The sequence below is a fragment of the Macaca fascicularis genome, chromosome 19, assembly GCF_037993035.2.
Source record: "Macaca fascicularis isolate 582-1 chromosome 19, T2T-MFA8v1.1".
Lineage (NCBI taxonomy): Eukaryota > Metazoa > Chordata > Mammalia > Primates > Cercopithecidae > Macaca > Macaca fascicularis.
In genome coordinates, this window is record NC_088393.1 from 24,920,757 (window position 1) to 24,937,279 (window position 16,523).

The window sequence follows — 16,523 nt, forward strand, 5'->3', positions numbered from 1 at the left end:
GGACTCACTCTATTTGTAGATTCTAGAAAGTGACATTTCCGAGTTTATCGAAGCCTATATGGGAATAACGAATATCCAGTGATAAAAACTAGAAACAAGGTACCTATGAAAATCCTCCATGATGTGTGGATTCATCTCCCAGAATGGAACCTATGTTTTCATTCCACAGGCTGGAGACACTCTTTTTGCAGAACATACAAAGGAATATTTCCAAACTCGTTGAGGACTATGAGGAAAAATAGAATAGCCAGCGATAAAAACTAAAAACAAGCTTTCTGTGAAAATTCTATGTGATATGTGGATTCTTCTTACAGAATGCAATCTGTGTTTTTATTGTGCATGTTGGAAACATTCTTTTTGTAGAATCTATGATGAGATATTTCTGAGCCCATTGAGGCTTGTAAGGATAAACAGAAAATCTAGCCATAAAAACTAGAAACAAGCTATCTGTGAAAATGCTTTGTAATGTGTGGATTCATCTTACAGAATGGAACCTGTGTTTTCATTCACCAGGTTGGAAGCACTCTTTTTGTAGAATCTGCAAAGACACATTTCTGACCCATTTCAGCATATAAGGAAAAATCAAATATCCAGTGACAAAAATTAGAAACAAGATATCTGTGAAAATGTTTTGTGTTTTGTGGATTCATCTAACAGAATGGCACCCGTTTTTTGATTCATCAGATTGCAAACACTTTTTTAAGAATCTATGAAGGGACATTTCTGACCCCAATGAGGGATATAAGAGAAAAATCGAATATCCAGTGATTAAAAACTAGAAACAACAACCTATGTGTGAAAATGCTTTGTGATGTGTGGATTCATCTCACAAAACAGAATCTGTGCTTCCTTTTTTTTTGATTTTAATAACTTAAAAAAATTTATTTTACTTTAAGTTTGGGGATACATGTGCTGAATGTGCTGGTTTGTCACCTAGGCATACATGTGCCATGGTGCTTTGCTGCCCCTGTCAAGCTGTCATCTAGATTTTAAGCTTGGCATGCATTAGGTATTTGTCCTAATGCTCTCCCTCCCCTTTCCCCTGACACCACGACAGGCCCCAGTGTGTGATGTTCCCCTCCCTGTGTCTATGTTTTCCCATTGTTCAGCTCCCACTTATGAGTGAGAACATGTGGTGTTTGGTTTTCTGTTCCTGTGTTAGTTTGCTGAGGATGAAGCTTTCCAGCTTCATCCATGTTCCTGCAAATGACATGAACTCATTCTTTTTTAATGGTCGCATAATGTTCCTTGGTGTATATGCCATGCTTTCTTTATCCAATTTCTTATTGATTGGCATTTGGGTTGGTTCCAAGTCTTTGTTATTGTAAATAGTGCTGCAATAAACATATGTGTGCATGTGTCTTTATAGTAGAATAATTTATAATCATTTGGGTATATATCCAACAATGGGATTACTGGGTCAAATGGTATTTCTGGTGCTAGATCCTTGAACAATGCAACACTGTACTCCACAATGTTTTGAACTAATTTACACTTTCACCAACAGTGTAAAAGTGTTCCTATGTCTCTGCATCCTTGCCAGCATCTGTTGTTTCCAGACTTTTTAAATGATCGCCATTCTAACAGGCATGAGATAGTATCTCATTGTGGTTTTGATTTGCATTTCTCTAATGGCCAGCAGTGATGAGCTTTTTAAAATACCTTTGTTGACTACATAAATATCTTCCTTTGAGAAGTGTCTATTCATATCCTTTACCCACTTTTTCATGGGCTTGTTTTATTCTTGTCAATTTGTCTAAGATTCTGGATATTGAACCTTTGTCAGACAGATAGATTGCAAAAATTTACTCCCATTCTGTAGGTTACCTGTTCACTCTGATGATATTTTAATTTGCTGAGCAGAAGCTTTTTAGTTTAATTACATCACATTTGTCACTTTTGGCTTTTGTTGCAATTGCTTTTGGTGTTTTAGTCATGAAGTCTTTGCCCATGCCTTTGTTCTGAATGGTATTGCCTGGGTTTTCCTCTAGGGTTTTTATGGTTTTAGGTTTTAAGTCCTTAATCCATCTTGAGTTAATTTTTGTATAAGGTATAAGGAAGGGGTCTAGTTTCTGTTTTCTGCATATGGCTAGCCAGTTTTCCCAGCACCATTTATTAAATAGGAAATCTTTTCCGCATTGCTTGTTTATGTCAGGTATGTCAAACATCAGATGGTTGTAGATGTGTGGCATTATTTCTGAGGCCTCTGTTCTGTTCCATTGGTCTGTATATCTGTTTTGGTACCAGTACCATGCTATTTTGGTTATTTTAGCCTTGTAGTATAGTTTGAAATCAGGTAACGGGATGCCTCCATATTTGTTCTTTTTTCTTAGGATTATCTGGGCTATATGGGCTCTTTTTTAGATTTTATTATTTATAAAACAATTTTAAAACTGTTTTTTTATAATTATGTGAAGAAAGTCAATGATAGCTTGATGGTAATAGCATTGAATCTATAAATTACTTTGGGCATTATGGCCATTTTCGTGATATTGATTCTTCCTATCCATAAGCATGGAATACTTTTCCATTTGTGTTCTCTCTTACTTCCTTGAGCAGTGGTTTGTAGTTATTCTTGAAGAGGTTCTTTATGTCCCTTGTAAGTTGTATTCTTAGGCATTTTGTTTTCTTTGTAGTAATTGTGAATGGGAATTCACTCATGATTTGGCTCTTTGCTTGTCTGTTATTGTTGTAGAGAAATGGTTGTAATTTTCGCACATTGATTTTGTATCCTGAGACTTTGCTAAAGTTGTTTATCAGCTTAAGAAGTTTTTGGGCTTAGACAATGGGTTTTCTAAATATACAGTCATGTTGTCTGTAAACAGACAATTTGACTTCTCTTCCTATTTCTTTCTCTTGCCTGATTACTCTAGTCAGAACTTCCAATACTATGTTGAATAGGAGTGGTGAGAAAGGGTAACTTTTTCTTGTGCTGGTTTTCAAAGGGGATGCTTCCAACTTTTGCCCATTCAGTATGATATTGGCTATGGGTTTGCCATGAATAACTCTTATTATTTTGAGATATGTTTATAAGAGAAAGCAGGAAAAATCTAAAATCAACACCCTAACATCACAATTAAAGGATTCATATATTTTATTTACCTATAAATTTTCTGAGTAAAATTCATAAATTTAATAGTTTACTCTGGTATGATTTTACTTTACTTATTCAACAAACCCGAAAATTTAACTAGGTGCCAGGCACACAGGTGCTGAAGAAAAAGAGGTATAAGATACAATTTCTGTCTACATGAAAGCCACAGTCTAAAAAGTAGAAACATATGAACAAATTATAACAATAACTGGGCTAAATTCAAAATCAGATCGATTTGTTTCTATTTTAAACAGCTCCAGGCAGGAAGTGTTAAAATAGAAAGTTCTAAACAGGAAATGTTCCAGCCAACCATCTAAGCATGAAGCAGAAGCCACCCATGATTGAGTTTGCTATCAGAAACCCCAACAGCAAGAATTACAATCTTGGTGCTGCAAAATAAGCGTCACTCTAATTTTATTACTACTATGTAACCCAGCTTTAGACACTTCGGTTGTCACTTAACTTCCTAAATAACTATTAAAAAGAAAATATTATTATGGTGATAAGCCCATTCACTGCAGCCATCTCAATGTCACATCAATTATGAGGCCTATCATTTAAAAAGAAAACTGATAATTTAACTTATTTATCCAAATATCAGTGTTACATAAACATATTTACCATGAGACTTTGGATATATGTGTTAAATAGTATATAAATATGATTAGAGCCTTAAAGTTTACACTTTTTTGGTTCTCTGATTTTGTTTTCAAAATAGTATATGCCTTTCTAAACAATTGTTAGTATATTTTTTTAAACTGAACATTAACATGTATATTTTCCATAAACAAAATACAGCTCCCATTGGCAAATGGTGATGTTGAGATACAACAGATAACTTCTCCTGGGAACCATTTAATCAGTGCTCACCTCTACACTGTTTTCAGAAATGTCAATGACTTTAAAATATAGAAGTATATTACACGACTAAACTTATACTTATTCAGTATTGTACAATATTTAGTACTTGTTCTAGCTATCTCTTGCTGAATAGTAAGCCATTCCAAAACTTAAGGCATTATTTATTGTTTAGTATGTGTTTATTTTTATTATTTGTTTAGTAATTTTAAAAAACATTATTTGTCATGATTTTGTGGATTGACGGGTGCTACAAAAGTTTTCTTTTGGAGTATTTCTTGCAGTTGCAAGAAATACTTGGTTGGCTGCTGCTGAAGTCAACTGAAAGCTCAACTAGGTTAAAAAGCCTAGACGGGCCATTCACGTGGCTGGCAGTGCATATTGGCTGCTTTGTGTGATGCCTATCTGACCTCTCCATATTACCTGGAGTCCTCACAACATGGTAATTAGTCCCAAGACACACAGGAAAATACTACAAAGTTTCTTATAACCTATGCATGGAGGTCTTAGAATATGACTTCTGCTGCATCCTCTTAGCAAAGCAAGTCATTGTGCCCAGCTCAGATTCAAGAAATGGGAGATTAGACTACCTGTCAATGTAAAGAGCAGCATGTGCATGCAAGGAAGAAAGAAATTGAGGGCATCATCTTAAAGACTATCTTATCACACCATTATTCCAAGTAACAAACATTATGTTTTAGATGGGTAGTACTAGCTGCTCATCTCTCCCCCAGAAACTCAAGTTAGGCATTGACATATTGAAAAGAATGTCAGTACCATTAAAAATCTGTAGAAAAATCACATGTGATGATTGAGGTTAATTTAATCTCTCAAATAATCAATATAATTCTTTTTTTTTGTAACCCTAAATATGGTGAAACAGAACTGAATTACACAAAAGTCTTTTGTCTGTTTTCCTATGGAATAATTAACAAATCCAATAAATGTGTAAAGAGTATGAATCCAATTTATTTTAAATTTATACCTCTTAATCTCAAAGCATATAGAAATCCAGAGAACTAATCATCATAATCCACAATGCCTGGACCAGAAGTCCTTGCTCTACTAGTATCCTGTGGCATGCTAAAAATGTATTACTAACTAGGAAATTTAAAACTTTTTTGTTGGTGATTTTAAGAGAGCTGACTAGCTCATCAGCACAAATCATGCAGACTAAGAATGGAGGTTACTCTTCTGAGTGGATTCATAATGATCAGGGAAAAGATTAACAAATGAGAAAAGAAGATAGAGAAGGGAAAACATGCTAAAATGAAAGTGATTTTTCAAATGTTGTGATTTTGTATTTTTCAAAGGAAAGACAACTTATTGTGACAGAATAAGAATGCCACTTGTATGTCTTCTTTTGAGAAGTGTCTGCTTTTGTCCCTTGTCACTGTTTTAATGGGATCTTTTTCTTAATGTTCAACATCACTAATCATCAGAGAAATGCAAATCAATGTGAGATACCATCTCATATTAGACAGAACGGCTACTATTAAAAAGTGAGAAAATAAATTCTGGTTAGACTTCAGAGAAAATGAAATGCTTATACACTTAGTGAGAAAGTAAATTAGCTCAGCCACTGTGAAAAGCAGTTTGGAGATATTTAAAAAAATTTAAAACAGAAGAACATTCAACCAGCAATTCCATCACTGAGTACTTATCCAAAAGAAAATAAAAAAATTCTACAAAAATAACCCGCATGCACTTGTGTGTTCATCATATTGCTATTCACAGTAGGAAGGGCATGGAATTAATTTATATTTGAATCAATGAATTGCATAGAAATATGTTCTAAATATACATATACACCATGAAATACCATGCACACATTAAAAAGAATACAATCATGTCCTGTGCAGCAACCTGGATGCATCTGGAGGCCATTATCCTAAGGAAATTAACACAGGAACAGAAAACCAAATACCACATGTTCTTGCCTATAAGTGGGATGTAAACATGGGGTACTCATGAATATAAAGATGTCAACAGTAGACACTGAGGACTATTAGATGAAGGAAAGAAGGAGGATGGCAGGATGTGAGAAACTATGGGTGATATGCTCACTACTTTACTGATGGGATCAATCATATCCCACAGTACATTCTCACTATCTTGGTGATGGGATCAATAATATCCCACATATCTCAGGATCACACAATATATCCAGGTAACAAACTTGCAAATCTACTCCCTGAATCTAAAAAATTTAAGGCAGGGACAGAGTAAGGAGGCAGAATAGAACCCTACACTACTCATCCCCCACACAGAAACACCAATTTTTTACAACTCATTACATGTAAGAAGCACTGCCAAAAGGACCAAAAATTAGGTGAGCAATCACAGTAGCTGGTATTAACTTCATATCACTGAAAGAGACATTGGAGAAGACAAAAAAATGACAGTCTAGAAGCACTGATGCCACCGCCTTTTCAACCACCAGTAGTGGTCACATAGTGCAGAGATTGTATGTTTGGGAGAGGGAGAGCACAGATTGTGAGGCTTTGCAATAAACTCAGTACTATCCTGTCACAGTGAAAAGTAGAAACAGGCTGTACTCAGCTGACATCTGACAATGGAGGGAGCATTCGGACTGGCCTTAGTAAGAGGAAAATCTCCCATCTCAGTGTTGGGATCTTGAGTCTTCACAAGCCTTGCCACTATGAATTGAACTGCTATTGGACCCTAAGAGAACTTAAGGGGGCAGTCTAGGCCACAAGGACTTCAATTATTAGGCAAGTCATACTGCCAAGCTGGGCTCAGGGCCAGTGGAATGTAGGGAGGGAAAGGGAAGAATGTGAACTACTGAGACACCAGGCAGAACAGCTAAGGGAGTGCTCACAACACCACTCTCCCACCTCCGCCAGTCAGCAGCAGTCACACTATACAGAGAAACCTGTGAATTTGGGAGAGGGAGAGCACAGTGATTGGAGGACTTTACCTTAAACCCAGTGCTGCCATGTCAGTAAAGATCTGGCATAATTCATCACCTGCTGACTAAAGAGCACCTGCACCCAGAATAAAAAACAATGATACCCAGATAATGCACCATGGGCATTTTGCTCTGAGAGGTGCTAACTTCAGGTGTGACCCAGCACATTTCCAGTGGTGGTAGCTACAGTGAAAGACTTCTTCTGTTTGAGAAAAGCAGGGGAGAAAGTAAAGAGAATTCTGTGTTGCACTTTTTATACCAGCTCAGCCACAGTAGGGTAGAGCACCAAGCAGAATCTTAGAGTTCTTGAGTCCAGGCCTAGCGACTAGGTCAGCACTTCTGCACTTGCCCTGGTCCAAAAGTTGAGTCCCGGGCATTGCAGAATTTATCATAAGCTAACTAAAGAGTCCTTGGGCTTTAAGTGAGAAATTGATGATAATTTGGCAGAATCCCCCCCGGCCCCACCATCCTATGGTCCGGTGGTGTTGGCAGTCATAGAAGAGGCTCCTCTGCCTACAGAAAGGGGAAGGAAGAGTAAAAATTACTTTGTCTTATAGCCTAAGTGCCAGGTTATCTACAGTAAAATAGAAGAGCAGGTAAATATTGAGGATTCTATACTTCAGTCTCTGGCTCCCAGATAGCATCTATGGACCCGTTCATGGCTAGGGCAACTTGCCATCCTGGAGGAAGAGACACAAACCTGGCTGGCTTTGCCACCTATTAATCATAGAGCCCTAGGTCTTTGAGCGAATTTATATGGTAGCCAAGGAGTGGTTACTGTGGGCCTTGGGTGAGACCAAGCTATGTGCCTGCTTCAGGTGTGAACCAGCACAGTCCCAGTGGTGATGGCCACAGGGGTGCTTATGTTACCCCAACCCCAGCACCAGATGCCTCAGCACAGAAAAAGAGACTGTTGGTTTGGGAGAAAGTAAGGTAAGAAAATAAGAGTCTCTATAAACCAAGAGAATTTTTCTTGATGTTAATCCAAGACCACCAAGGCAGTACTTCTATGTGTTTGCATAAACTACTGTGTTATTGGGTTTGGGGCCCAAGTCTCCCAAACCTGGAAAATTTTCCCAGAAATCTTGGGTACAAACAAGCCCAGGCTGTGAAGACTACAATAAAGGCTGAACTCTTCAATGCCCAGATATAGATGAACATCTACAAGTATCAAGACCATCTAGGAAAACATGACCTCACCAAACAAGCTAAATAAGGCACCAGGGACAAATCCTAGAAAAACAGAGATATGTGACCTTTCAGACAGGAAATCCAAAATAGCTGGTTGAGGTAATTTAAATAAATGCAATATAACACAGAGAAGGAATTCAACATTCTATCAGATAAATTTAACAATGAGATCACTCTATAAAAAGAATAAAGCAGAAATTCTGAAGTTAAAATGAAATTTGCATACCGAAGAATGTGCCAGAATTACTTAAAAGAATTGATCAAGAAGATAGATTAGAGCACTTGAAGTCAGAGTATTTGAAAATACAAAGTCAGAGGAGACAAAAAAGGAATAAAAAATAAAGCACGCCTGCAGAATCTTAAAAATGGCCTCAAAATAGCAAATCTAAGTTATTGGCCTTAAAGAGAAGGTAGAGAAATAGATAAGAGTTAAACATTTATTTAAAGAAATGTTAAATAATATTAAATAATTCCCCAACATTTGATAGCAACATTCAAGTACAAGAAGGTTATAGAACACCAAGCAGATTTAACCCAAAGAAGACCACCTCAAGGCACTTAACTGAACTTCCAAAGGTTAAGGACACAAAATGATTCTAAAAGCAGCAAGAGAAGAGAAACAACATTCAGTGGAACTCCAATACATCTGACAGCAGACTTTTCAGTGGAAAATTTACAGGCTAAGAGAGTGGCATGACATATTCAAAGAGCCGAAGGAAAAAAAAAGACCTCTACTTTAGAATAATGCATCTGGCAAAAACATCCTTTAAACTTGAAGGAGAAATAAGAACTTTTCCAGACAAATGAAAACTTAGGGATTTCATTAACACCAGACCTGTCCTACAAGAAATGCTAAAGGGAGTTCTTAACCTGAAAAAAAAAAAAAAAAAGGTGTTAGTGAGCAACAAGAAATAATGTGAAGGTAGAAAACTCACTAGTAATAGCACACGAAGAAAACATAGAATATTATAACACGGTAATCATGGTGTGCAAAAATCTCAAATAGAAAGAGTAAACAATAAGCCAATAAAAATTAATAGCTACAACATCTTTCCAAGACATAGACAGTAAAATAGGGAAGGAAGAGAAACAACAACAAGTTTAAAGGAATGGCAATGAAGGCCGGGCGCGGTTGCTCACACCTGTAATCCCAGCACTTTGGGAGGCCGAGGCGGGTGGATCATGAGGTTGGGAGATCGAGACCATCCTGGCTAACATGGTGAAACCCTGTCTCTACTAAAAATACAAAAAATTAGCCGGGTGCAGTGGTGGGCACCTGTAGTCCCAGCTACTCGGGAGGCTGAGGCAGGAGAAAGGCGTGAACCCAGGAGGCGGAGCTTGCAGTGAGCCTAGATAGTGCCACTGCACTCCAGCTTGGGCAAAAGAGTGAGATTCTGTCTCAAAAAAAAAAAAAAAAAAAAAAAAAGAATGGCAATGAAGTTAAAGTGTAGAGTTTTTATTAGTTGTTTTGCTTATTTCTTTGTTTATGCAATCAGTGTTAAATTGTCCAGTTTTAAATGATGTGTTATATTATTTTCAAGCCTCATGGTAATTTCCTATCAAAAAGCGTACCACAGATATACAAAAAATAAAAAGCAAGAAATTAGATTATATTACAAGAGAAATCACCTTCACTAAAAGGAGGACAGAGAGAAAGGAAAGAAGGAAGAGAGGACAAAAATTAATCAGAAAACAAATAACAAAATGGCAGGAGTAAGTGCTTAGTTATCAATAATAACATTGAATGTAAATGAACTAAATACTCCAGTCAAAAGACAAAGAGTGGATGAATGGATAAATAAGACAATAGTCTGTGACCCACAAAAAACATACTCTGCCCATAAAGATACATTTAGACTGAAAATAAAAGGATTGGAAAATGTATTCCATGCCAACAGAAACCAAAAAAAGAGCAGAAATAACTATACTTATACCAGACAATAATAGATTTCAACAAAAGACTGTAGGAAGAGATGAAGAAAGTCATTATACAATAATAAAGATATCAATTCATCAAGAGGATATAATTAGAAATATATATGCACCCAACAGTAAAGCACCTAGATAAATGAAGCAAATATTATAAGAGCTAAAGAAAAAGACCTTAATACAATAATGGCTGGACACTTCAACACCCCACTTTAGTCATTGGATAGATCATCCAGACAGAAAATCAACAAAGAAACATCAGACTTAAACTATACTATAGAACAAATGAACCTAATATTTCCAGAAAATTTTATCCAACAGCTACAGAATACACTTTCTTCTCCTCAGCACATGGGTTATTCTCAAGCATAGACCATATGTTAGGTAACAAAACAAGTCTATGAACATTCAAAAAATTAAAGTAATATCAAGCATTTTTCTCTGACCACAATGGAATAAAACTATAAATCAATAAATGAAAGGAATTTCAAAAACTGTAGAAACATGTTAACATTAAACAATACGCTCTTGAATGATCAGTATCTCAATAAAATGTTAAGAAGAAAATAGAAAAATTCCTTGAAACAAATGATAATGGAAACATAGCACAGCAAAATCTATGGAATACTATAAAAGAGGTACCCGTATAAAAGAAAAATTTGTAACTGTAAGTGCCTACATAAAAACAGAAAATCTTTAAATAAATAACAATACATCTTAATTAACTAGAAAGAAAGGCCAAACCAAACCCCAAAATAGAAGAAAAGGAATAATAAAGATCAGAGCAGAAATAAAGTTGAAATAAAGAAAACAATACAAAAAATTAAACAAAAAGTTGATTTTTTGAAAAGTCAAACAACTGACATTTAGACAAGCTAACTAAAAAGCAGACAAGATACAAATCAATAAAATCAGAGATGAAAAAAAGAGACAAGTAATGTTTCAGAAAATGTCCCTCTCCTGACACATGGGAATTATGGGAGCTACAATTCAAGACAAGATTTGACTGGAGAAACAGCCAACCCATGTCACAGGTTTTGAAAAAAATTTATTCTAGCAGACCAGACGTAAGAGATGAGCCCCTTGACCATCCCAAGGAAGAATGGTTAACAGATGCAAGTTGTTTTTTGCATCAGGAAAACAGGAGGGCTAGATATGCTGTTATCAGTCAGCACAAGGTAGTCAAGGCACTAGCCTAGCTCGCCTCTACCTCAGTTCAAAAAGCTGAGTTAATTGAACTTACTAGAGCCCTGTAGTTTGGAAAGGATTGAAAAGTTAACATTTACACTGATTCCAAGTATGCTTTTTACGTGTTTCGTGCTTATGCTGCAACTGGGAATGGGTAGGGACTCCTGACTACTAAGGGGTTTTCCATACATCACTCAGATTTTGAGCTTGTTAGAATGCTGCCTGGCTGCCAAAAAAAGTGGCAATAATTAATTGCAGAGGACATCAAAAGAGAGGCTGATTGTGTAAAAGGAAATGCCCTTGCAGATGTGGCAGCCAAGGCCCCTCACTGAAAGGACCAATTAAACTCATGGGCATGCTGGTCAGCATACATAGAGCTGGGCCAGAATACTCTGAGGAAGAAGAAAAACGGGCCAGGGATTGAAATTTAGTCCAGGGCCCCTCTGGCTGGCTGACTGATGGTAATAAATTACTAATGCCAAGTACCAATTATAGGAAAATAAGCACTTTCATGATTCTTTTCGCCCTAGAAGGGATTCTTTGTTTCAGTTAATGCCTCATTTGTTTATGAGGATAAATCTTTTCAAGACACTAAAACAGGTGACTCAGCCCTGTGAGCTCTATGCCTGAAATAAAGGGCCCAGCAATTTTCTCTTCTCCAGTTAAACTTGTCCAACCTCGGGGAACCTATCCAGGTGAGGACTGGCAACTCTAATTTACTCAGATGCCTTTCTGTAGGAGATTCAAATATTTGCTAATGCTTAGTGATACCTTCACTGGTTAGATCAAGGCATTCCCCATTCTATCTGAAAAGTGTTTACCAGAAGAAATAATTCCTCAGTATGGGTCATCTAAGAGCTTGCAAAGTTACAATGGCCCGTCTTTCACATCAGGCGTATCCCAACACCTATTCTTAGCTTTAGGAATCCAGTATCACCTTAAGTCTGCGTGGGGACCGCAGTCCTCTGGAAAGGTGAAAGGGCTAATTATATTCTAAAGAAGACTCTAGCTAAATCAGAGGCCTATCTCTAACACTCATAGCTTACTGCGGGTTTGAGCTGCTCCAAAGGTAAACTTATAATTAAGTCCTGTTGAGTTAGCACATGGAAGGCCTTTCACAACGACAGATCTCCTAAGAGATGAAAGGACTCATCAATTACAAAAATAGGTCACCAATCTAGGACAGGTGCAAAGGCCCTCTGTGAATATGGAAACAAAAGCCTGCCTCTTTCACATGGGAGGAAAATTCAGTTTCAGCTCACCTAGGGATTTAGTTTTACTGAAGACATGGGAGGAAGTTTTCCAGCTGATCAGCTTTCCCCAACGTGGAAAGGACCAGAGCAAGGCCACCTGAACTCTCCAATAGACGATAAACTACAAGGGATTCACAGGCGGGTACCCCTGTGTGGAAGTAAAGCTGTTGCTTATTCTGGGAGCCCAATCCGAGGCTGGGGTAGGTAGGCGCGGGGCTAGTTAAGCCTTGGGGAAGCGCGGGCTAGGTCGTTGCGCGTCTGCGCCTCCTGGCGTTTTTCCTGCCGCCCTAGTCCTGCTTTGGCCATGAGGGAGCTCGTACTCAAGCAGACAGAGCAGTGCAGGAACTAGTTTGGCGCCAAGGTTGGCGGCCGGTGCTCTGAGGGCCCAGCGCAGGCCTGCTGGGTGGCCGGGAAGATATTCGCAGTGACGGGGCTGGCGCCTCTGCTTTGGGGACCCTGGGCTCCCTGCCGTGACACGGTGGAGCTGGGCGGCTGGTGAGGCTGCCAGAGAGGACCCCCAGGGACACAGCGGTCTGGGGGTTGCGGGAGGGGTGGAGGTGGGAGAGGGGCTAGGGTGCCTACAGCTCCGTGGCCTCCTTGTCTCACCCCTGGCCTGTCTGGCCCCTCCTGTCTCGCAGTTCTAGGAGGTGATCTCTGACGAACATGCCATTGACTCCACTGACAGCTACCACGGGGACAGCAACTTGCATCTGGAGCACATCAACGTGTACTACAACGAGGCCAGCGGTGAGACCCCAGTCATTCCCCAACCGCCCTCCTGAGAATGGCGGCCCTCCCCTCGCTGATGCCCGCCCATCCCCCTCATGTGGCAGGTAGGTAGCCCGCGCTGTGCTCATGGATCTGGAGCCGGACATCATGGACTCTGTGTACTCCAGGCCCTTCGGGTGGATCTTCAGGCTGGACAACTCCATCTTCGGTGAGCTGCAGGTGAAGACTGGGGTGCAGCTCCTTAGGGCAGCTCAAAGTCAAGGAGTGCCCCCAAGGTCATCGCTGTGGGAACTGTGGAGTCAAGGATCCTGAACACCCTTCTATCCTGAGTCAGGAAATCTCCCTCTCCTAAATGGGCTTTGGGAGGAAGGCTCAGCTGTTTCCTCAAGGTGAGGAGCTGCTGATGTAATCTCCCTGCAGGGAGCTGAGCTGGGACCATGGCTGCTGCCTTCCCTGGTAATGAGCAAGGAGGCACCTGCAGCATGGTCTGATGTTAGGCTGTCTCAGGTTTGGCTCTTGACTGAATTTATAACAGGTGACGCTGCTGTCCTGTAACTTTGGGGGAGGGGGTTTTATTTGCTCCACCTGCAGGGTGAATGATACTTTCACCTTACATGTGACACTTGGCCCTTTTTGCATTGTGGTGACCAGTGATTACCGTATACCTGGCCGTTGAGTGGCTGTACTTTCTTTCAGGTCAGTGTGAAGCTAGGAACAACTGGGCCAAGGGGCGCTACACAGAAGGCGCAGAGCTGATGGAGTGGGTAGTGGACGTTGTGAGGAAAGAGGCTGAGAGCCGTGACTGACTGCAGGGTTCCAGCTGACTCACTCCCTGGGTGGGGGGACTGGGTCTGGGATGGGTACCCTTCTCATCAGTAAGATCTAGGAAGAATACCCAGATAGGATCATAAACACATCCAGTGTCCTGTCCTCACCCAAAGTGTCAGATGCCATGGTGGAGCCCTACAATGCCACCCTCTCAGTCCACCAGCTTGTAGAAAGTGCAGATGAGACCTTTTGCATTGATAATGAAGCTCTCTATAACATGTGCCCCAGAAATCTAAAGCTGCCCACACCCACCTATGGTGACCTGAATCACCTGATGTCTGCTGCCATGAGTGGGGCCACCATGTGCCTGAGCTTCCCAGGCCAACTGAATGCTGACCTGTGGAATCTGCCTGTGAACATGGTCCTGTTTCCCTGGCTGCACTTCATGCCTGGCTTTGCCTCACTCACCAGCCAGGGCAGCCAGCAGTACTGAGCCCTGACCCACCCAGCAGATGCTTGATGCTAAGAATATGATGGCTGCCTGTGACCCCTATCATGGCAGCTACCTAACGGTGACTGCCATTTTCAGAAGTTGCATGTCCATGAGGGAGGTGGAAGAGCAAATGTTCAATATTCAACACAAGAATAGCAGCTACTTTACTGACTGGCTCCCCCACAATGTAAAAACAGCCATCTGTGACATCCCACCCCAGGGGCTAAAAATGTCAGCCACCTTCAGCAGCAACAACATGGCCACCCAGGAACTCTTCAAGCACGTCTCAGATCAATTCACAGCTATGTTCAGGCACAAGGATTTCCTGCACTGGTACACGGGTGAGGGCATGGATGAGATGGAGTTCACTGAGGTCGAAAGCAACATGATCTGGTTTGAGTACCAGCGGTGCCAGAATGCCTTGGCCAAGGAGTTTGAGGAGTGTGCTGAGGAGGAGGTGGCCTAGAACCTTTCTTTTCTGGGTAAAGGGGGGAAGCAGTGTGGATTCTTTAGTGTGTCCTGATAGCCATGTGTCACTACGCACTTTTTCTTTGTGTCTTCACATCTCCTTTTGCATTTTAGACCATTTTTATAGGAAGTGATTTTACCTAGTAAAGCATTCACGTAGTATCTGGTTTCACTTCCAACTTCATTCTATACCCTCTCGGTGTACTGCTGCCAGATGGGCATAGTGGTTCTGCAGAGCTGCAGCTGTCTTGGGCTTATCACATGCCCAGGAACAAGCATTCCAGTGGCTCCTGGAGGGGTCGACATGGGCCATGGACATGGAAGGAAGGTTCAACACAAACTTGGGGCTGCCCTGGGTCTTGGGCAGCTAATTGGTGAGAAACCTGTTCCTGAAGGTTAAACCTTGGCTTATCCCATGTACCGAACTTCCAGGGGGACCAGCTGGCCCTTTGTTTCTGGAAATGTAAAAGTGGTTAGTGACCCCAGTGGACAATGTCCCCAACATCCCACCTCAGGGTATGAATGTGGTCAGACAGCTGGCCTTGAACCAGCAATGAAGGGTGGGCAAGTAGGGCCCCAGTCACCCCCTCACCGTGGTGGCCTGGGTGTGTCTATGTGACCTCATTCTCTTCATGAGGTGGGCATGGGGTATCTGGCAGGCACTAGTGGGCAGGAATCAAGCCCACTACGTAGTCACAGGCAGTGAACCCCATGTAGAAGGGGATTAGGCCCTGGGAGTAGTAGATGGCAGTTGCTGGGCCTGTGTTCTCGGGGCAGTCTCTCTCCAAAGGCACAGATGGGGTTTCTAAACAGGACCTGGGGAGACAGGTGGATGCTCACGAGTGCTGCTTTCCTCAACTGGCAACCAGTGAGGAGGAGGTCTGACCCGCCCCAATCTGGAGGGCTGGCGTACTCTCTCTGGAAAGGTGGCTAATGTGCACTGTCTCCTGTCTCCCTGTCCTCCACTCCAAAACTTCAGGGCAAAAATAATCCAAGATTGTCAGGATGAGACTGGTGTGGGTGGCACCTTTGGGGATAGGCCCTTTAGCCTGGCAGAGTTTCCTTTCCAGGCTTCTCAGGGAGCCTGACTTCAAGGCCTGCTTCAGGGAAGCTGTCCAGTTGGAGATGTGTATGTGAGCTGGGTGCTGGGCAGCATGCCAGGACAGTGCTCTTCTATTTGGCTCTTGTAGAACTCGTCCACGGCCTGTCTGATGACCTCTCCCCCCATATCACACAGATAGACAAGATGAAGCCAGCATAGCCTTGGGGGTGGGCAGATGTATGGGTTCCACTCTAGGTTCCCTAGGCACACCCCCCTGCCTCAGATGTGTCAGGGGAAACAGATGGGGCTGTTTCCTTTTTCTTATCTGAATGTTTGCAATGGCCTATGGGGGTCAAATGAGAACAGGCAGGCAGAAAAATGCCTCATCTTGAAAGAAGGGGGTCCTGGAAGCAGCAGGGAGGTGGGAGAGGTACCCATACTCCCCCAACCTGTTCTCAGAGCAGGAAAAGGAACCTCTGTGACAGCCCTCCTCCATGGCTCTCACCCTCCGAAGGGTGTCCTTGCCCAGCCCAGCCCAGCCCAGGCATGCACCCACCTAAGATGGCCTTGCATGGATC

At 41.3% G+C, this 16,523-nt stretch overlaps 1 pseudogene; it reads left to right on the plus strand.

Annotated features, from left to right (window-relative positions):
* The first annotated feature begins 12,694 nt into the window (after positions 1–12,694).
* Positions 12,695–14,901, plus strand: LOC102121464 (tubulin beta-8 chain-like; annotated as a pseudogene).
* The last annotated feature ends 1,622 nt before the right edge of the window (positions 14,902–16,523 follow it).